General features: G+C 39.7%; 1 pseudogene; it reads left to right on the top strand.

Moving 5' to 3' along the window:
• The first annotated feature begins 11,931 nt into the window (after positions 1-11,931).
• LOC117715739 (dnaJ homolog subfamily B member 11-like) lies at positions 11,932-15,194 on the top strand (annotated as a pseudogene).
• The last annotated feature ends 7,262 nt before the right edge of the window (positions 15,195-22,456 follow it).

The following is a 22,456-nucleotide window of genomic DNA, read 5'->3' as shown; positions in this document are numbered from 1 at the left end:
TTACATTCCTATAGACCAGGAAGCAAAAAGCTCAGGTCAGAAACAGGACTGGGCAATAATCCTCAAAACCTGTTCCCCAGTGACTCACTTTCCCCAACAAGGCTACACACATCTTTTCTCATTTTATTTTTTCTTTTCTTTTTTTTCTTTTTCTTTTTTTTCTTTTTCTTTTTTTTTTTTTTTGAGACAGGGTTTCTCTGTATAGCCCTGGCTGTCCTGGAACTCACTCTGTAGACCAGGCTGACCTCGAACTCAGAAATCCACCTGCCTCTGCCTCCCAAGTGCTGGGATTAAAGGCATGCACCACCACTGCCCGGCAGTCGTTTTATTTTTTCAAGACAGAGTTTCCTTGTATAGCCCTGACCACTGGCTCTCTTCAAAGAGCTCCACCTGCCTCCCAAGTGCTGGGATTAAAGGTGTGCACCACTACTGCCCAACCACGGCTACACCTCTTAAAGATTATACCGCCTCCCTAAACAGTGCTGCCCTCTGAAGACATGGTGTTCAACACGTGAGCCATGCGAGACACTGCGGATTCAAAGAATAGCACATTAACTCTGAGAGCTGTCGTGCCTGTACCCCAGTGTTCTGACAAATTGTGCTTTCATTTTATTATGTAGGGGTTTTTTGTATCCCTCAAAAACTACTTTGTGTGTGCATGGTACATACGCACATACACACCACGGTACTCAGAGGGCGACTTTCTAAAGATGGTTCTTTCCATCCATGTTTATGTCATTTCTAGGGATCAAATTCAGGGTCAGTAAGCACATTTACTCACCTGAGCTATCTCCCCAGTCCAGTCTCTGGTCTTGTTCTAGTATGATTTGTTAAAATATAGAAATCATCTTTTTCTTCTATTTCTTATACAGTCTACAATGTGATCTGTTTTAAAGACCATTCTGTAGGCATAATTTTTATTGCAACCTACTTTTAATAAGGGTTCAACCTCTCCTCCAGTCCATCACCCAGCGAGGTTAGTAGAAGAGAAAAGTTATTAGGATATAGAAGTGGACCTGTTCTGCAAAGGTTCTTTGGGAGCAAGCTTGATCTTCTTTGACAGCAGATCAGTCTCATAGCAAACACTAAACATGTCTTAGTGACTGCAGACCAGTCCTCTAGGCAGGCAGATAAGAGGCACGAATCAGCAGCTACAGTTCGGTCCTCTCAGTGAGCTGACATCATTAACAAACAGACAACTGTAGTTCAGTCTTGAAGAATCTCGCCAACCAGCCTGAGGTGAGGCTGCTGAAGCAGTAAGCTGCCACAGGAACCTTGAGAGTAGTTCTTGGTTGAGTTTCTCTCTGTGTCAGAGTTATCACAAGCTGAGCTCAACAGCACTATATGAGGAGAACCAATGCGTGCATGTTTTTAGCGAAGAGTAGTGAGGCGGAGCAAACCAAACCAATGCTCCTCTCCCACTGTCTGTGGGGTCATATTTACACTTCTTCCTCAAGTGTCCTTTTACGTGTCTGCTATATCCAAACATCCTTTCACTGGTGTACAAAACATCATTTGACATAACTAACTTTCCAAAGAACCAGCAATTTCCAAGTCGAAGTTCTATATCCAACTAACAAGAATGTGTATTTTATAGCTGTAGGATAGAATATTCTATAGGTATTTGTTAAACTCGTTTGATCCATAGTCCAGATTAATGCTAATTTTTTTAGTCTGTTGCTTGGTTTTAATTTTTGGCACATATTTTGTATTACAGAGAGTGGAATATTAAAACCATCACTATTTTATGGCCTTATCTGTTCCTTTACATCAATAATGTTTGTTTTATGATATTGAGTACATCAGAACTTGCTGAATATATATTTGCAATCGGTGGCAGTTTGAATAGGCATGACCCCCATAAACCCCAAAACATAAATGTGTTTATGTCTGAATGCTTGGCTTACAGGGAGTTACACTATTAGGAAGTGTGGCCTTGTTGAAATAGGTATGGCCTTGTTGGAGGAAGCATGTCACTATAAGGGCAGGCTTTGAGGTCTCTTATGTTCAAGCTACACTCAATGTGGCACAGAATTCTACTGCCTGTGGATCAGCACCAAGTCTGCCTGGCTGCTGCTACACTTCCTCCATGATGATGATGACAAACCTTTAAAATCCTAAGGCAGCCCCAATTAAATATTTTCATTTATTTTTTTTCTTTTTTTTATTAGATATTTTATTTACACTTCAGATGCCATCCCCTTTCCCCATTCCCCCCCTTAGAAAACCCCTATCACTTGCCCCCTTTTTCTTTTTGCACATATACATTTTTAAAAAAATGTTAATCATAGGCTTTATAAGTTTGGTATTGCTCAATCAGAGGTGTAACCCACTACCCAACCTAGATATATCAACTATCTTTGACTGGTGGAGACACGTGATCATCTGCCTCCCTGTCTCCCCCCTCTTTCTCTCTTTCATCACCTAGCTTCTCCTCTCCTTCTTCTCTTCCTCTTCTTACTCCTTCTCTTCCTCTCAGTACTCCTCCCACCTTAGCTCCTCCTACACATCACCCTTCCTGTTAAAATGAAACTTTTCTCTCAAAATACTATTAGAGCTTAATTATGCCAATTTGTACCTGTGAGGTACAAGATAGTCCTAATACCCAGTCCATCCTTTTGTTGACTAACCAGAACCTCTGTCGTCTCTCCTAACTATAACACTTAGTTCTGAACCTGGCTTTTTCCTTGGCTTTAGGATGAATGTCAGCTGACGACCATCCACTCAAATCTTTTCTCTCAAGGTAAATAGCCAGAATTGGCTATGAGGCTATAAGTTTTCAACCCCGTCAGAAATCCAGAATGACTGAGTTAACTATAATTGTGGGAAGCACAAAGGATAGCTTCTAAAACTTAGCCAATTTATAGAGACCTCTGAACACCTGAAAAGCCCCTATACTACCGAACGTTGGAGCATCAAATCTTTAGCCTTCTGGCCCAGAATCATCTGACAGACCTTGGTGATGCAGGATTATTAAGGACTGATTACTCTGTCTAGGCAGATATAATCAGTTGACTGTTCTCCTTTTCTGGACAGTAATTTGTCTGCAGATGGAAAGAGGCAGTTCTTGTCTAGTAGCTGTCTCACCACAACTGGAGTAACTCCAAAGATGCTCAATTTCTTCTTAGAATTCAATATATGAAGCTGTCAGGAGCAGACAGGTCTCTAATCAAAATGAACATTAATACAGAAATGTTTGTCATGTCAATTCTGTGGATTTCTGATGTTTTGAAAACCAACTATCCATGTAAGGTAATCTGGACTGTTGCCTGTTAACTCCACTCAGCTATTTCTAAATAAAACATAGAAAACACCCTAACAATAAACTCCCACCCATGAATTTGCTGTAGTCCCTTAACTCACAGGCTGACCATCTCAAATCTGTTAAAAAAAAGTTAAAGAAGGACTGGGTCTAAGCCTTGTATTCCTAAGTGTGTTATACTGGTACAATGCCTATAAGGGTAACAATTTTCATCTCACTCTTATATCAATAAGAAGCTCGTACCAATGAAAACCTTAAAATTTGTAATCAAAGTAAATTGGTGCCATTTAAGAATTTATATCTTCATCTTGATACTAATTATACAGATTTCTACTAATAGGTTATGGCTATGCAATAAACCCTAGCTAATCCTCTCTATTCCCACAAAACCACTACTTTTCCCTAGAAAGACAGTCCAACATTTACCACCTTAGTCCCCAAGCCCAGGGAATAGGGGCGTTGACTCTTCATTAGTTTCTTCAAGCTGACTATGGGCATTGAGATATTAGAAGAGGAGTGGGGGGAAGAGCAAATTGATAAGTCTCTGATGCTGTGTCTTCACTGCCTCCAGATGGAATTCCCATACCTCAGAGGTTTGAGCAGGTCTGCCCAGCTTGCTTGTTGAGTAGATACACCAAGGCTGATCATTCTGCAATATACAATTCTCAAAACAAATTTTAGTATCAAGATAGTTTTTTTTTTTAAAAGAGGGCTGACATTTTATTAAGGATGTTGGTTCTAACCGCTTTTCTTTTTTCCCCCCTCTTTTATTGGATATTATATTTACATTTCAAATTTTATCCCCTTACCGCATTCCCCCCACCTCCCAGGAACCCCTTATCCCATCCCCCCTCCTCCTGCTTCTATGGGGGTGTTTACCCACCTACCCCCCAATCCCCCTCCCCACCCTCAGATTACCCCCACACACACTCAGTGCTCAGCCTTCAAGGTACCATTGACCTCATCTCCCACCTATGCCCAACAAGGCCATCCTCCCCTACATGTACAGCTGGAGTCATGTGGCTCTCCATATGTGCTCCTAGGCTGGTGGTTTAGACCCTGGGGAGCTCTGGCTGGTTGGTATTGTTGCTCTCTTCATGAGGCCACCAACCCTTTAGGCTCCTTCAGTTTACTCTCTAACTTCTCCATTGGGAACCTTTGATCAGATTAATGGTTAGCTGTGAGTATCTGCCTCTGGGTATGTCAGACTCTGGGGGACCCCTAATGAGACAGCCTTATCAGGCTGCTGTCAGCTTTCCCTTCCTGACATTTTTGGTGACTGCACATAGAATGAATACCCAGGTGGAATGGTCTCCATATAACCTCTCCTTCAGATTCTGTCCCACACTTTGTCTCCATATTTGCTCCCTTGAGTATTTAGTTACTCGTTCTAAGAAAGACCTAGGCATCCTCACTTGTTCTTTCTTCTTCATGAGCTTCATGTTGTCTGGTAGTTGAATCTTTGTTGTTTCAAAATTTGGGCTAATCTCTGCTTATCAGTGAGTAAATACCATGTGTGTTCTTTTGTGATTGGGTTACCTCACTCAGGATAATATTTTCTAGTTCCATCCATTTACCTAAGAATTTCTCGAATTCGTTATTTTTAATAGCTACGTAATATTCCATTGTGTAAATGTACCACATTTTTTGTATCCATTCCTCTGTTGAAGGGCATCTGGGATCTTTCCAGCTTTTGGCTATTATAAATAAGGCTGCTATGAACATAGTGGAGCATATGTCTTTGTTATATGTTGGGGCATTTTCTGGGTATATGCCCAGGAGTGGTATAGCTGGGTCCTCAGGTAGTGCTATGTCCAATTTTCTGAGGAAGCGCCAGACTGACTTCCAGAGTGGTTGTACCAGTTTGCAACCCCACCAACAATGAAGGAGTGTTCTCTTTCTCCGCATCCTCTCCAGCATCTACTATCATCTGAGTTTTTGATCTTAGCCATTCTGACTGGTGTGAGGTGGTATCTCAGTGTTGTTTTGATTTGCATTTTCCTGATGACTAAGGATGTTGAACATTTCTTAAGGTGCTTCTCTGCCATTCGTGTTTCCTCAGTTGAGAATTCTTTGTTTAGCTCTGTACCCCATTTTTAATGGGGTTATTTTGTTGTTTGGTGTCTAATGTCTTGAGTTCTTTTTATATATTCGATATTAGCCCTCTATCGGATGTAGGATTGGTAATGATCTTTTCCCAATCTGTTGGTTGCCGTTTTGTCTTGTTGACAGTGTCCTTTGCCTTACAGAAGCTTTGCAATTTGATCAGGTCCCATTTGTCGATTCTTGATCTTAGAGCATAAGCCATTGGTGTTCTGTTCAGGAACTTTTCCCCTGTGCCTAAGCATTCGAGGGTCTTCCCCACCTTCTCTTCTATTAATTTCAGTGTATCTGGCTTTATGTGAAGGTCCTTTATCCACTTGGATTTGAGCTTTGTACAAGGGGATAAGAATGGATTAATTTGAATCCTTCTACATGTTGACCTCCAGTTGAGCCAGCACCACTTGTTGAAAATGCTGTCCTTTTTCCACTGGATGGTGTTAGCTCCCTTGTCAAAGATCAAGTGACCGTAGGTGTGCAGGTTCATTTTTGAGTCTTCAATTCTATTCCATTGATCTTCTTGTCTGTCTCTGTACCAATACCATGCAGTTTTTATCACTACTGCTCTGTAGTACAGTTTGAGGTCAGGGATGGTGATTCCCCCAGAAGTTCTTTTATTGTTGAGAATAGTTCTTGCTATCCTAGGTTTTTTGTTATTCCAAATGAATTTGTAAATTGCTCTTTCTATCTCTATGAAGAATTGATTTGGAATTTTGATGGGTATTGCATTGAATCTGTAGATTGCTTTTGGCAGGATGGCCATTTTTACTAAGTTAACCCTGCCTATCCAGGAGCATGGGAGATCTTTCCATCTTCTGAGATCTTCAATTTCTTTCTTCAGAGACTTGAAGTTCTTGTCATACAAATCTTTCACTTGCTTGGTTAGACTCACTCCAAGATATTTTATTTTATTTTATTTTATTTGTGGCTATTGTGAAGGGTGTCATTTCCCTAATTTCTTTCTCAGCCTGTTTATCCTTTGAATAGAGGAAGGCTACTAATTTGTTTGAGTTGATTTTATATCCAGCCACGTTGCTAAAGTTGTTTATCAGGTTTAGGAGTTCTCTGGTGGAAGTTTTAGGGTCACTTAAGTATACTATCATATCATCTGCAAATAGTGAAATTTTGACTTCTTCCTTTCCTATCTGTATCCCTTTGACTTCCTTTTGTTGTCTAATTGCTCTAGCTAGGACTTCCAGTACTATATTGAATAGGTAAGGTGAGAGTGGGCAGCCTTGTCTAGTCCCTGATCTTAGTGGGATTCCTTCAAGATTCTCTCCATTTAGTTTGATGTTGGCTACTGGCTTGCTGTATATTGCTTTTACTATGTTTAGATATGGGCCTTGAATTCCTGATCTTTCCAAGACTTTTAACATGAAGGGATGTTGAATTTTGTCAAATGCTTTCTCAGCGTCTAGTGAGATGACCATGTGGTTTTTTTCTTTAAGTTTATTTATGTAGTGGATTACATTGATGGATTTCCGAATATTGAACCATCCCTGCATTCCTGGGATAAAGCCTACTTGATCTTGATGGATAATTGTTTTGATTTGTTGTTGGATTCGGTTTGCAAGAATTTTATTGAGTATTTTTGCATCAATATTCATAAGTGAGATTGGTCTGTAGTTCTCTTTCTTTGTTGGGTCTTTCTGTGGTTTAGGTATGAGTGTAATGGTAGCTTCATAGAACGAATTGGGTAGTGTTCCTTCTGTTTCTATTCGATGGAATAGCTTGAAGAGGATTGGTATTAGGTCTTCCTTGAAGGTCTGAAAGAATTCTGCGCTGAAACCATCTGGCCCCGGACATTTTTTGGTGGGAAGATTTTTAATGACTGTTTCTATTTCTTTAGGAGTTATGTGACTGTTTAGATGGTTTATCTGCTCCTGGTTTAACTTTGGTACTTGGTATCTATCTAGAAAATTGTTTATTTCATCCAGATTTTCCAATTTTGTTGAGTATAGGCCTTTGTAGTAGGATCTGATGATATTTTTAATTTCCTCTGTTTCTATTGTTATGTCTCCCTTTTCAGTCCTGATTTTATTAATTTGAATACTGTCTCTGCACCCTTTGGTTAGTCTGGCTAAGGGTTTGTCTATCTTGTTGATTTTCTCAAAGAACCAGCTCCTGGTTTTGTTGATATTTTGTATAGTTCTTTTTGTTTCAGCTTGGTTGATTTCAGCCCTGAGTTTGATTATTTCCTGCCGTCTACTCCTCTTGGGTATATTAGCTTCTTTTTGTTCTAATGCTTCAGGTTTGCTGTCAAGTTGTTAATGTATGCTCTTTCCAATTTCTTTTTGTGAGCACTTAGAGCTATGATTTTTCCTCTTAGTGCTGCTTTCAGTGAGTCCCACAAGTTTTGATATGATGTGTCCTCATTTTCATTTAAATCTAAGAAGTCTTTAATTTCTTTCTTTATTTCTTCCTTGACCAAGTTATCATTGAGTAGAGCATTGTTCAGTTTCCAAGTGTATGTGGGCTTTCTGTTGTTTTTGTCCATGTCAAAGACAAGTCTTAGTCCATGGTGGTCTGATAAGGTACTAGGGATTATTTCAATCCTTTTGTATCTGTTGAGGCCTGTTTTGTGACCAATTATATGGTCTATTTTGGAGAAGGTACCATGAGGTGCTGAGAAGAAGGTATATTCTTTTGTTTTAGGATGAAATGTTCTATAGATGTCAGTTAAGTCCAATTGGTTCATAACTTCTGTTAGTTTCATTGTGTCTCGATTTAGTTTCTGTTTCCATGATCTGTCCATAGCTGAGAGTGGGGTGTTGAAATCTCCCACTATTATTGTGTAGGGTGCAATGTATGCTTTAAGCTTTAGTAAAGTTTCTTTTATGTATGTGGGTGCCCTTGCATTTGGGGCATAGATATTCAGAATTGCGAGTTCCTCTTGGTACATTTTTCCTTTGATGAATATGAAGTGTCCTTCTTTTTTTTTTGAATTTATTTATTTATTTTGTGTAAGTACACTGTAGCTGTCTTCAGACACTCATATGAGGGCATCAGATCTCATTATGGATGGTTGTGAGCCACCATGTGGTTGCTGGGATTTGAACTCATGACCTCTGGAAGAGCAGTCAGTTCTCTTAACCACTGAGCCATCTCACCAGCCCATGAAGTGTCCTTCTTTATCTTTTTTGATTACTTCTGGTTGAAAAATGATTTTATTTGATATTAGAATTGCTACTCCAGCTTGTTTCTTGGGACCATTTGCTTGGAAGATTATTTTCCAACCTTTTACTCTGAGGTAGTGCCTGTCTTTTTCACAAAGGTGAGTTTCCTGAATGTAGCAAAATGTTGGGTCCTGTTTATGTATCTAGTCTGATAGTCTATGTCTTTTTATTGGAGACTTGAGTCCATTGATATTAAGAGATATTAAGGAGAAATAAATGTTGTTTCCTCTTATTTTTGTTATTGGCAGTGGAGATATGTTTGTGTAGCTACCTTCTTTTAAGGCTTTTGGAAGATTACTTTCTTGCTTTTTCTAGGTTGTAGTTTCCCTCCTTGTGTTGGATTTTTCCACCAATTATTCTTTGAAGTGCTGGATTTTTGTTGAGATACTGTTTGAATTTGGATTTGTCATGGAATATTTTGGTTTCTCCATCAATAATGATTGAGAGTTTTGCTGGGTATAGTAGTCTGGGCTGGCATTTGTGTTCTCTTAGGGTCTGTATGATATCAGTCCAGGATCTTCTGGCTTTTATGGTCTCTGGTGTGAAGTCTGGTGTGATTCTTATAGGTCTGCCTTTATATGTTACTTTGCCTTTTTCACTTACTGCTTTTAGTATTTTTTCTTTGTTTTGTACATTTGATGTTTTGACTATTATATGGCGGGAAGTATTTCTTTTCTGGTCTAAACTATTTGGAGTTCTGTAGGCTTCTTGTATATTTATGGACATCTCTTTCTTTAGGTTAGGGAAGTTTTCCTCTATAATTTTGTTGAGGATATTTACTGGTCCTTTAAGTTGGGAGTCTTCCCCCTCATCTATACCTATTACCCTTAGGTTTGGCCTTCTCATTGTGTCTTGGATTTCTTGTATACTTTGGGTTAGTAGCTTTTTGTATTTTGCATTTTCTTTGACAGTTGTGTCAATGTTTTACATGGTATCTTCTGCACATGAGATTCTCTCTTCCATCTCTTGTATTCTGTTGGTGACACTTGTGTCTATGACTCCTGATCTTTTTTTAGGTTTTCTATCTCCAGGGTATTGTCCCTTTGTGATTTCTTTATTGTTTCTACTTCCATTTTTAGATCCTGCATGGTTCTGTTTAATTCCTTTTCCCATTTGGTTGCATTTTCTTGCAATTCCTTAAGGTATTTTTGTGTTTCCTCTTTAAGAGTTTCTATCTGTCTACCAGTGCTCTCCTTAAGTTCTTTGAGAGTGTTATTTATGTCTTTCTTAAAGCCCTCTATCATCATCATGAGAAGTGATTTTAATTCTGATTCCTGCTTTTCTGGTGTGATGGGGTGTTCAGGGCTTGCTCTGATGGGGGAGCTGGGTTCTGATGATGTCATGTAACTTTGGTTTTTGTTGCTTACGTTCTTGTGCTTGCCTTTTTGCCATCTGGTTAACTCTAGTGCTGCCTGTACTTGCTGTCTCTGACTGAAGCCAGCCTTTCCAGTTATCTAGCTTGCGTCTGATCTCCTAGGGGTCCAGATGTCTCTGAGATCTTTTCCAGCTGCACTGATTACAGTGGTACCTCTAGGATGCCTCAGGATATGGTGCCTCCAAGGTAGCAGTCCAGCTAGGTGTCTGCTGTTCTGGGTGCAGTGTCTCCTCTAGAATATCTCAGGATATGTTGTCTGACGCTCTGAGTTCAGTTGTTCCTCTGTGGTTGAGTGGACCTTCCAGTATGTCTCAGGTGGAATCCAGGGTCCACACAACAGCAGACCTGGCAGAGGTCTGGTCCAGGCCTCAGATCTGAGAACTAGTTTCTAAGACACTGTCCAAGTTAGAGCGCCTGGGATCCCTGCTTCCTCTGGGTTCTTGGAGGTTGGAGGCAGAGCTGCCATCCAAGATCTGCTCAGTGCTCTGGCCCAGACCGGAAGGAACCCAAATATTTTCATTTATAAAAGTTGCTGTGGTCATGGTGTTGCTTCACAGCAATAAAACTCTAAGACTCTAACTAAGTTGGTATCAGAGACAGAGCTATTGCTGTGATAGGCCTGGCCATGCTTTTGTTTGAAGAAATGTGGATTTTAGGATTTTGTATGAATAAGGCAGTAAGATGCTTTAAATGGGGCTTAACGGGCCACAGTACTAGAAGCACAGAAGACAGTGGTGCCGAGGGTGATTTGTTTGACTCAAGAGGTTTCAGGAGAGAAAAATTTTAATACGTTGCTTAGAGATCATTCTTGTGATATTTTGATGAAGAATGTGGCTGGGTTTTGCCCTTGTCAAACAAACAAACAAACAAACAAACAAACACCCAAACAAACATCTGCTTGAGGCTAAGGTGAAAAGATTTAGATTAATTACATTGCCAAAGGAAATCTCAAAACAGCCTACTACAGACTCTGTCTTGTGGTTTGCTCTTATGAAAAGTGTTTTGATTTCCATTTACTGGAGCAAGCTGAGCAAAGAAAAATACAAAACATGTGGTTCAAGGAGAAAATGGACACCAGGAAGTAGAATAGAGCTAAATCCTGTCTTCAAGGAAATAAACAGCTTAAAGATATTAAATGTAATTGAGGGATTAGTGACCTTGGGATAAGATTCCACCCAGCTAAGCTTCCATCTTATGAGAAGGAATTAAAGAAAAGCTTAGGTCCAGGTATAGTGGTACATATGTTTAATCCCAGCACTCAGGAGGCAAAGGCATGGAGATCTCTGAGTTCAAGGTCAATCTATAGAGCAAGTTCCAGGAAAGCCAAGCTTGGAGAACTAACGAAATCACTGAAAACAGAAAGCTGGTGAAGATACAATTGAACAAGGAGCCGTGTTCCATCCCCCAGCAAGCAGCAGAACTTGGCAACTTCAGTCATGTGGCTCTAGCTTTAGAGTCAAAAATAGAAGAAAGGGGTTATGGAATCTCCGTCAACAACTAAGGAAATCCATTGAGGCCAAGCATGTGGTAGCAGTGTCCCCTCATGGAGGCCCAGAAAGACCATGGTGTGGAACTGTGAAAGGCCACTGTGGAAGCTGTGAGGGTAAAGGGTGGAGCCTGTATTGCTTTGGAAACCCCAAGATGTTAGACATATCAGAGTTATGGGATACCTGTTGTGGGAAAGCTGTTAACAGGGAGTGGAACCAGCCCAAGAGAAATATGTATGTTGTAGTCAACAAGGCTGAAAGGAGTTGAAGATCTGCAAAACTTCTTGATATCAAACATGGAGATACAGGGTGTGGAGTTTGCCCAGCTGGTTTTCAGTTGCTTTGGTCCAGTATTTCCTCACTATGTTCCCTTTTGGAATGGTAATATATATTCTGTGCCATTGTATGTTGGAAGTATGTGATCTGTTTTTTACTTTTATTTTACAGGGGATCACACTTAAGAAATTGTATGACTCTTAGAAGAGACTTTGAACTTTGGACTTTTAAACATTGTTGAGACTGCTATAGACTATGGGGACCTTTGAAGTAGGACTAAATGGATTTTGCACTGTATTATGGCTACAAGCCTATGGGGTCCAGGGAGTGGAATGTGGTGGTTTGAATAGGCCTGGCCCTGTAAGGCCCCCACGAAGGGAGGACCTCACCCAAGCCTCAGGAATTCATGGCCACCCATTAACTCACAAGACACCGAACTTGATGTAATCAGCAAGAGGTATATTTTGATCAACATGTTGAGGTCAAGACCCATGACCCACATAGGGGCAGTGGGGTCTGACCCCAGGGCTTTGGAGACAGAGAGAATTTAAAGCCAAAAACCACAACTGGGTGGGGGAACCACAACCCAGGGGGAGTGAAGGAGGGTTATTGGAGAGCACCTGTGGAAAGTCCCAGCCCATTATTCAGTTTGTGACAGGGTCCAAGGAACAGTCATGGGGAACATTTTGTATAGGCTATTCTCTAAGAGCCTATTCTTAATCAACTATCTATCTTGTGGTCAGCCAAGTTCCTGAAACACAGAGCTCACGACCAAGCTGACCTGCACTCTTGGTTCTGTTCAGTCTGCTAGGAGTTTTTGAAAAGTTTTAACCCTTTCAGCCCCTATAGATTCATGTTTAAATGCTTGGCCCATAGGGAGGTGCACTATTAGGAGGTATGGCCTTGTTGGAGTAGGTGTGGCCTTATAGGAGGAAGTGTGTCACTGAAGGGGAGGACTTTGAAGTCTCTTATGCTCAAGCTACACCCAGTGTGGAACATAGTCTCCTTCTATGTCTCCTTCTATTGTCTCTGGATCAAGATGTACAACTCTCAGCTCCTCCCCCAGCAGCATGTCTGCCTGGATGCTGCCATGCTTCTCACCATGATGATAATGGACTAAACCTCTGAATTTTTAAGCCAGCCCCAATTAAATGTTGTCCTTTATAAGAGTTGCCTTGGTCATGGTGTCTCTTCATAGCAATTGAAACCCTAACTAAGATATAATCATTATTTTTCAGACAGGGTTTCACCATGTAACCATGGCTGTCCTGGAACTCACTATGTGGACCAGGATGGCATTGAACTCACAGAGATTTACCTGTCTCTGCATCCCAAGTATTGGGATTAAAGGTGGGTGCCGCAATGCCCAGCCATTATTATATCTGTTATATGGATTGTTCTCTTTATTAATGTGTAGTGACTCTCTCTCTCTCTCTCTCTCTCTCTCTCTCTCTCTCTCTCTCTCTCTCTCTCTCTCCTTCCTGAATAGTTTTCCAATGAAGACTACCTCATCAGATAACAGAATAACCACTCTAACTTGGTCTCACCTTCCATTTTCTTGGTATAATTACTTTTATCCTTTACTTTAGTCTGTAAGTGTGAGGTGAGTTTTATGTGGACAGCAAACAGTTGGATCTTGTTTTTAACCAAGTAATTCCTTTTACACTTTGAGGGTTTTAGTGATTTTTAAAGATTTATTTAGAGGCATTTGCTGATTCCTGTTGAACTCACTCTGTGGGTCAGACTGGCCTCAGATAATCTTCCTGCCTCTACTTCTCAAGGACTAGGATTAAAACAGTGTAGTTTCTGTATCCCTATAATTTTTTAAAAATCGCTTTTCTTATTGGTTATTCTTATTAGTGTCTGTCCTTTTACATCACCCCTATCAGTGTTGAGAGTTTTCTGGTTTATGGGGTTGAGAACAAACAATTGCTTATTTCCTAGGTCCCCTTTACTTGTCTGTTCTTTATGAGAAGTTTTTCTCTATTGTGTTCTTATGATTGTGACTGTTTTTTACTCTTTTCTGTGCTTAGGATTCATTTAAGAATCTTCTACAGTGCCCGCTTGGTGCTCACGGACTGCCTTAGTTTGTGTTTGTCTGAAATGTTCTTATTTCTCTGTTGATTTTAAAAAGATAACTTCACTAAATACATCAGCCCTCAGTTAGTGCTATTTGCTATTTGCTATTTGATACCACTTTGTGCTCCCCTCGATTTTAGTATTTCTGCTGGATTTGCCATAGTATGTGAATTGGCATTTTTCTCCTGTTGTTTTTAATGCTGGTTCTTTGTTGTGTAGTGTTAGCATTTTGGCTATGTGTCATGGAGAGGTTCTTCTCCAGCACTGGCCAGCTGACAGCAGGCTGAGACGCGTGTGGCCCAGGCAGTGTAGAACCATGGCCCTGCACAGGCTGGACGCTTTCTGTTGCTGTTGTACCTCACATAGGAGCTGGCTACCAGGAGAGATTTCTATAAGATCTTGGGGGTGCCTCAATAGAGGATACTAAAATGGCCTATAAGAAATTAGTTCTGCAGCCTCACCAAAGCCCAAGCCCAGGGAAAATTCCAGAATCCAGGCTCTGATCACGAGGTTTTGTCAAATGGTGAAAAATGAAAATAGTGTGACACTCGTGGTGAGAAAGTCTTGACAAATGGTCATCAGAACTCCTATGGACACATTTTTTTTCATACTTCCATTATTCTTGGAGGAACCCCTTGTCCACAGCACAAAAATACTATAAGAGGAAGTGATGCCATCATAGATTTGGAAGTCATTTCTGGAAGAAATGTATGGAGGAGATTTTGTGGAAGTACTGAGAAACAAGCCTGTAGTCAGACAGGCTACTGGGAAACAAAAAATATCCAACTGTTGACAGGAAGGAAGTGTAAACCACACAGCTGGGCCTAGGGTGCTTCCAAATGACCCCAGAGATGGCCTGTAGTGAGCCTCCTAACATCAAATTAGTGAATGAAGAACAAACACTAGAAGTAGAAATAGAACCTGGGGTGAGAGATAAAATAGAGAACCCCTTTATTAGAGAAGCTGAGCTTCGTGGATGGGAACCCAGAGACCAGTGGTTCCAAATCAAAGTTGTCAAGCACTGAATATTTGAAAAGAAAGGCATAATTAGTACACAAATGTGGTAATCTCACTAGAGGAGGATGTGATTGGCTTTGAGATGGATGTTACTTACCTGGATAATCACAAGATACATATTTTCTAGGATTAGATTACAGGGCCAGGAGCCAAGCTATGGAAGAAAAGGTATAAATGTATCATTTATTTACCTGCTACAGTTGTCATTTTGGAGGTTTACTACTGAATAAGTTCACCCTTTCTAGTTCTTTCTGAACTCTGGCTGGCTTGTTCAACTCAGATGTTCTGGCTCAAACTCTTCTCCAAGCTAGCTGATTCAATCTGGCTTCTCTCAGCTTCTCACTGAATTATTCTGCTTGACCTCAGACTAACTCTGGTATTTGTTCTAATCTGTCTCCTTCTTGTTCTCTAGCTTCAATTAACTCTTGACCTGCACCAAACTGCATGAACCCATGAACAAACTCAGCTCCAGTGCACGGCGCTCACTGCACTGACTCCCTACTGACTAAGCAGAACTGACTCTCTCCCTGAGCTGCTCTTAAATAGCTTTTCTCCTGAGAGCTGGGTGTATTCTATCTTTGACTTATTCTGTCAAATCTTTCTCTGATTTGTTATTTTGTCTGCCCCACAATTAGACATCAATTTGGGGGGTGGGGCTTTAAAGATGTGTAACTAAAGGATTACAGCTAGAGGGATTAAAGGTTTGTACTAAAGGCATGTCTGCATTCCAGCCAGATCAGAGCAGCCATGTTGCTGGATTAAAATCCCTCTATATCTCTCTGTCTAAGCTAAAAATCATACATAGATTTGTACAAAGCCTATTACAACAGAAACAATTATCAGTTCCAGAAACTTAACAGTCCAAATGTCCTCATGAAGATTCGTTGACGCTATGATCCTTCATAACTGCAGTCCTGATCATCTGACCATTTCTGCATAAAGGTTTTCAGTCTGACAGTCTGATGAACAATCTGTCTGTCTTCAGCTAGTTAGCTGAGCTGTCCCCATGCAGAGGGCTTAACTTTCATCATCATCTGCATTGCTGTCTTTTTGCAGCTCTTGCTTCCTGGAGTCATGCCTTTCAGGTGGAAGCTTCTCTTACTCAAATTGGATCTTTATCAATTTTGATGGAACCCATAGTCTTGTATTACCTGTGGAAATATAGACAAAACCTTTTCCCCGTTCTGATATTAAAACATCTTTAAAGTGTACAGGTTGATCTAACTTAGCAGTTTTGTTTGTTTGTTTAGCTAATCTTATTCACCATTTCCATTTATCAAGGTCAATTAGATATTTATTAACCCATATTTATCAAAATCTAGCACTTCTTACCTTTTAAATTAGACAGATACTCACATTCTACACCTGGCTCCATGCCAGCGAGCTAAGCTTCTTACCCACTTAAGTACCTATTAAGACTGTTAAACAATCAAGCCATATTACATAAGATGCCAATATACAATGTCAGTAAAAATAGACATCCATTTTCTGAGATTGAGGGAGTATTAATCTGAGCTCCCCATTGTTGTATTAGGTCTCTTCCCCATTGGTTTATGGCTATATCTACAACATAAAGCTTTAATTGTCCTATTTGACATTCTGGTCCCACACATTTAATTTGTCTTACTCTTTATTTTTCTTGGGATAATGTTCCAATCCCAATATACTGTGTAGATACTTTCTGAAGGGGCCAATATGGATTCTAAGATTCTCATGAGATTATAGTTACATCAGTTCTTGTTCACCAAACCTTCAATTTCAATACCATTTAATTTTGGTCTCTGGCCATTGATAACAGTTTGCAGGAAAAAAAAAATCCCTGTCTTTCAGAATCCTCTTGTTCTTTCAGTTGGAGGTACTTTACCTTTGATGGATAGAAGCAGCAGAAGCTGAGCAATTCTGTCTCCAGCTTAAAACTGCATATTTTTCTTTACATAAGGTATAATTTCAATCTCTCCTTTGAAGTCTTAATCTATAATTCCTGGATGCACAATGAATCCTTGAGCTGTTAGTCTAGTTCTTCCTAAAATCATTCCCATTGTCTTTGGGGTAGAGGCCCATGGACTCTAGTGGGTATTTTATAGTATGAAATTTTTAGTGACAGTGTGAGATTTCTTTACTTGTGGCTAAATCTAGGGCACTGCTTCCTTCTGTAGCATGCATTAGGTCTCTAATACTAAATTTAATTTTCTCTAGTTGCTCTGTGGATTGTTGTCAAGAAATATCTGTGTTGTGCTATTTGTTGCCAGGGTACAAGCAAACCCCTTTTGGGAGTTTCTCATAGTTACAGGATTATCTCGTAGGTAGTTACCAATCAGTAAGGGATTACCTCACAGATTTCCTGGTAATCTGCACTCATTTGTCTAATGCCTACCCTTACCACATCTTCTACAAATCCCAGAAGGCTGAGGTCTTCTAGAGAAGTCTCTGGGAATTCCTTGTCTACAATCCCTTCTCAAATGACTTTGTCTCCCACAGATAAAATAACAGACTTGTTGGTATCTAGGATTATTGGCCATTGCTTGTTCAATTACATAATCATAAGGGTTTTTAAAATTTTTTTCTTTAATATTTATTTATTTATTTATTTAATGTATATGAGTACACTGTTGCTGTCTTCAGACACACTAGAAGAGGTCATCAGATCCCATTACAGATGGTTGTGAGCCACCATGTGGTTGCTGGGAATTGAACTCAAGACCTTTGGAAGAGCAGTCGGTGCTCTTAACCACTGAGCCATCACTCCAGCCTTATTAATCATAAGGGTTAATATCAGCAGTACTTCTAATTCATTCACCCATGGGTCCTGATCATGCTTCTGTAGATCTAAGAACTTTTTTTACACTCTGCATTTGCATTTTTGAAAACTAAAGTTTCCAATTAATATCTGTCTTGAATTTGGATCTGATATTGCCCTTTTCATAAGTGGACACTAATGTAGACTTATATTTTTTTCAAAACCTACTTTAATAAGTATACTTAAATGTTTTAACCTCCCTTCTAGCCCACTACCACCGGAGGTAGTAGAAAGGAAAGGTTAGTAGGGCAAAGGAGGATGAGGACCTGTGGACCTGCTTCAAAATAGCTTTTTAGGGCAAATTCAATCTGTGTTGTCAAGATATCAAAAGTTCAGTTCACATGAATCAACAGTGGCAGCTGAATCCACTCACAAACTTCATTCATGAATAAGCAAACACAGTTTGATCTAGAAAAAACTGAAAGGCTCTTCCAATCTGCCTAAGTCTGAGGAAGCAGCAAGAAGCTGCTGGCACACTACCATTTCTCTCTATGAAGTCACAACAAACAATGATCAGCAAAGAGTGGCAAGGCGAATTAATGCCACACAGCATTGTCCACTGTCTGTTGAATTATATTTTTACCCTATCCAAACATCACTGCCACACAGTGTTGTCCACTGTCTGTTGGGTTATATTTATACCCTTTCCAAACATCACATGTTCTCTCAAGTATTTGCTCTAGCAAAATATCACATGCCCCTTTTCCAGACACTTCTAGAAAAACCACACGTCTCTGTTCTCTGAAAAATATCTTTTCATGTTTCTGCTTCAGCAAAAATATCCTTTCATAAGAGTTTCCAGAAAAAAAATCACATGACACAACTGAGCCTCCAGAAATTTCCACTTTGTATTAATCTATGTAAGAAATCAGTAAAAGTCTCTTTGGGGCTTTGCATAATCTTTGTGAATGACATAGACCCTTTGCCTTGTTGCTCCACTTTAATTCTAAACTGTTAAAGCTACTATAGTACATTGCATAATAGTAGAGTCATCACTTTGCATCTGTTGTCTTAAATCAGCAAATTGACCTTCACCTAACAACTGATCTTTCACAGTATTAACACCTTTAGATTTATTATCATTTTCCATAATTGCAGCTTCTTCTTGCCATCATATCAGCTGTTGTAATTGGAAGCCAGCTTCTAGTATAGCTGCTGCTAAATCTTTTCAGTTTTGGGGAATAATCTTGTTTGGGGGTAGCCCAAGTATTTAACATCTACCTCACATTCCATAAGTTATTATTGTTTCTTAAGAATGTTTAAGATTTTGTCTTTTAAAAGTATTTTAGACTAGTGCATTCTTTGAATTTTTACCTTTTTCTGGCATTTGTTCCCAGGTACCTGGGAAAGCCAGTAGGGGTGGTTACCTTTCCTCAGTTTCATTAAGAGGTGGTACCATAGTTCAATGGGTTGTCTATCTTGATCCTTAATTTCACAAATAACCGTTTCCTGTTCTCTTTTTTCCTCTGTCTCTTGTCTCTCAAGACTTTGTATTATCTAATTTTTCTTGCTGTACAACTGTTTTTTCAACCTTTTTTTGAGAATAAATAAATAAGGATTGCAATTGAAAGTAGGGCAGTTGCAATGAGTACTGTGATGGTCTTTTTGTTTTTTAAAAAGATTTAGTGTGTGTGTGTGTGTGTGTGTGTGTGTGTGTGTGTGTGTGTAAGACACACCAGAAGAAGGTATTGGGTCCCATCATTACAGATGGTTGTGAGCCCCATATAGTTGCTGGGAATTGAACTCAGGACCTCTGGGAGAGCAGTCAGTGTTTTTAACTGCAGAGCCATCTCACCAGCCCCCTGTGATAGCCTTTCCAAATAACCTTTCTATCCCCTCAACTCCTATCCTTAGTGTTAAGGGATCTGAAATGGAGTTTTACTGCAGGAAAAGTCTGTCTATATAATTACAATTGTCTTTTTGGGTGGTGTACCGTGATTCACTCTCTCAGAGACTCCTCCATTGTTTCCTGTTCTGGGCTCAAGGCTCCCACTGCTTCAGAGTCTCCAAAGTCTCTCTGGGAGTCCAGAAAAACTTGAAAAATTGATGCTTCCTCTGGGGATGGTCGTAGGTGAGTTTCTCCTCTGTGGCTTTCTGTTAGACGTCTCCTGTCCCCTGTGACATTTCTGTCAGATGTTCTCAGTTTTCTGCAACGTTGGTGGGCTTCCTTCTCAGATCAAGTTAGGCACCAGATGTAAAAGTAATTTTTATTTTTCCTAATGTAGTTGTTGTTTCAGAGACTTACTGCTCACTCTAGTTCTTTCTAAACTCTGGCTGGCTGGTTCAACTCAGCTGTTCTGGTTCAAACTCCTCTCCAAGTTGACTGATTCAATCTGGCTTTTCTCAGCTTCTCACTGAATTGTTCTGCTTGACCTCAGACTAACTCTGGTATTTGTTCTAATCTGTCTCCTTCTTGTTCTCTAGCTTCAATTAATTCTGTTGACCTGCACTCAACTGCATGAACCCATGAACAAACTCAGCCCCACTTCACTGAACTCAACTGACAGAACTGAACTGACTTTCTCCCTGAGCTGCTCTTAAATAGCTTTTCTCCTGAGAGTTAGGCATATCCTATCTCTGATTCATTCTGTCAAGTCTTTCTCTGATTTGTCATTTTGTCTGCCCCTCAGTTAGACATCATTGTTTGGGATTAAAGGTATGTACTAAAGGATTCCAGCCAAGGGGTTACAGGTGTGTATTAAGGGCATGTGTGCATTCAGATCACACTGACCTAGAAAGCCTTTGAATGTGTTCACAGCAGCCATATTGCTGGATTAAAATTCCTCTATAAAGGGAAAGGGCTTCCCAGCAGTGACAAGGATAAGGGGTTCCTTGATAATCAATTTCAATGTGGATTTTCCAAAAGAACAGCCGATAGAAAGTGGAAGAACATATCCAGCAGCTACTCAAGCAAAGATCAGTGCAGAAGGAAAAAAAAATGGACTGGAGTGTTATTAGGAGTGACGAAAACTGGGCTCGGTTCAAACAAGTCAGTCAATGACACTTATTATCTACAGGTAGGTTTTTTTTCCCCTTTATTTTCAGCCTGCTAGTTTGATTTAAATTCCCCTTAATCATCATAACATGAATAATAAAAAGGCTTAAGGATCTGTCTATTGCATTCAGAGTGAACAGCAGAAGGTTAACTAACACTTCTTCCTTTGGGGATACAATGTCTTGTGCTGCTACCTGAGTTTCAAAAAGTCTCAAGAGAGTGCCAGAGAGAAGAAACCAGATAAGGGTTAGAGACAATTGTTAGCTATTTCAAAATGCAACTGGAGAAGTCTATTTTAAAACACACCCTAGTTTTTGGTTTTGTTTTCCCTTGACTCCTGTTTCCCTTTCCTGTGAGCTGAATGGATAATCCTCCCATCCAGTAAGATGCACACTCAGAGTGCAAAAAAAACAATGAGACTGGGCTATATAAATTAAGGCTATGAAAAGATCCTGTTGTCTTTGAGAGAATGCATTTTCTCATTTCCTTTGGTAATAATAAAATCTGATGTGAGTATTTTACTGTTAAAAATATAACTCTTGCCGGGCGGTGGTGGCGCACGCCTTTAATCCCAGCACTTGGGAGGCAGAGGCAGGCGGATTTCTGAGTTCGAGGCCAGCCTGGTCTACAGAGTGAGTTCCAGGACAGCCAGGGCTATACAGAGAAACCCTGTCTCGAAAAACCAAATATATATATATATATATATATATATATATATATATATATATATATATATATATATAACTCTTGAGCTTGAATGTTGATTTCTTTCTCTAGACTTAGGAAAATGTACATTATAATTTCATTGGATAGATTTTCTATGATTTCAGTTTAGTTTAATTCACTCTTCTAGGGATGCAAGATTTTATCTCTTAATTATGTCCCAGAGATTTTAGAAATTGTGATCATACTTGCTTGTTATTTTTTCATATATATAATTTTATTTTCTGTATGGATGATTTTCTTGCATGTATGTCTGTTTACCACATGTGTGCTTGATGCCCATGGAGGCCAGAAGAAGATTTTGGATACCCTAGATCTGGAGTTACAGACAGTTATGAGCTTCTACATAGATTTTGAGAATTAAATATGGATCCTCTGAGAACACAACCAGTGCTGTTAAGCCATCTCTCCATCCTGACATCCATTATAAAAAAGAATGATCTATTCATTATTCATTGTTGTCCTGACTTCTTCCTCTTTCTTTCTTTCTTTCTTTCTTTCTTTCTTTTTCTTTTTTTTTTCTTTTTTTTTTTTTTTTTTTTAAAAAATGTTCCTCTGTATAGCTCTGGCTGTTCTGGAACTTGCTTTGTAGGCAAGAGATCAGCCTGCCTCTACCTCCAGAGTGCTCAGATTAAAGGTGTGCACCACCACGCCCAGAATCCTGACTCTTTTTGACCAGCATGTTATATGAAGGCATCTTCTAATCCAGAAATCCCAAGTGCTCAACACCACAAAGGATGAATTGGAAATGTATAATAATACATCTGAATAACAATTACAGATTGAATATACACAACAGTTATACCTAAGGCAATATATGCTATATGTTAGTGTTCTGTTGATATAACAAATATAACACAATAGCTGAGATAGTTGATGTGTAAAAAGAAAATTTTCATTTCTGCTGATGGTTTCAAAGCTTTCTGTCCCAGACTGTCCTGTTTGGGAAGTCCTATTCTTTGGGCGTCTGATGGACCTGCTGGAATAGACCCTACAGACATCTGCAAGAGCACATGCTACAGTGACTTAAGAACCTCCCACTCAGATCCACTTCCAAAAAGTTTCACCACCTCTCAATAAAGCCATCTTTAAAGAGGGGCTCTTGGGGAACTTAATGGTTCATAATGCTTTGCAACTTGACAGGCTCTAGAGTCATCTTAGAGACTAAT

Source organism: Arvicanthis niloticus, chromosome 9 (genome assembly GCF_011762505.2).
Source record: "Arvicanthis niloticus isolate mArvNil1 chromosome 9, mArvNil1.pat.X, whole genome shotgun sequence".
Taxonomy (NCBI): domain Eukaryota; kingdom Metazoa; phylum Chordata; class Mammalia; order Rodentia; family Muridae; genus Arvicanthis; species Arvicanthis niloticus.
The sequence above is the reverse complement of the archived record's forward strand: the minus strand, read 5'-3'. Positions and strand labels throughout refer to the sequence as shown.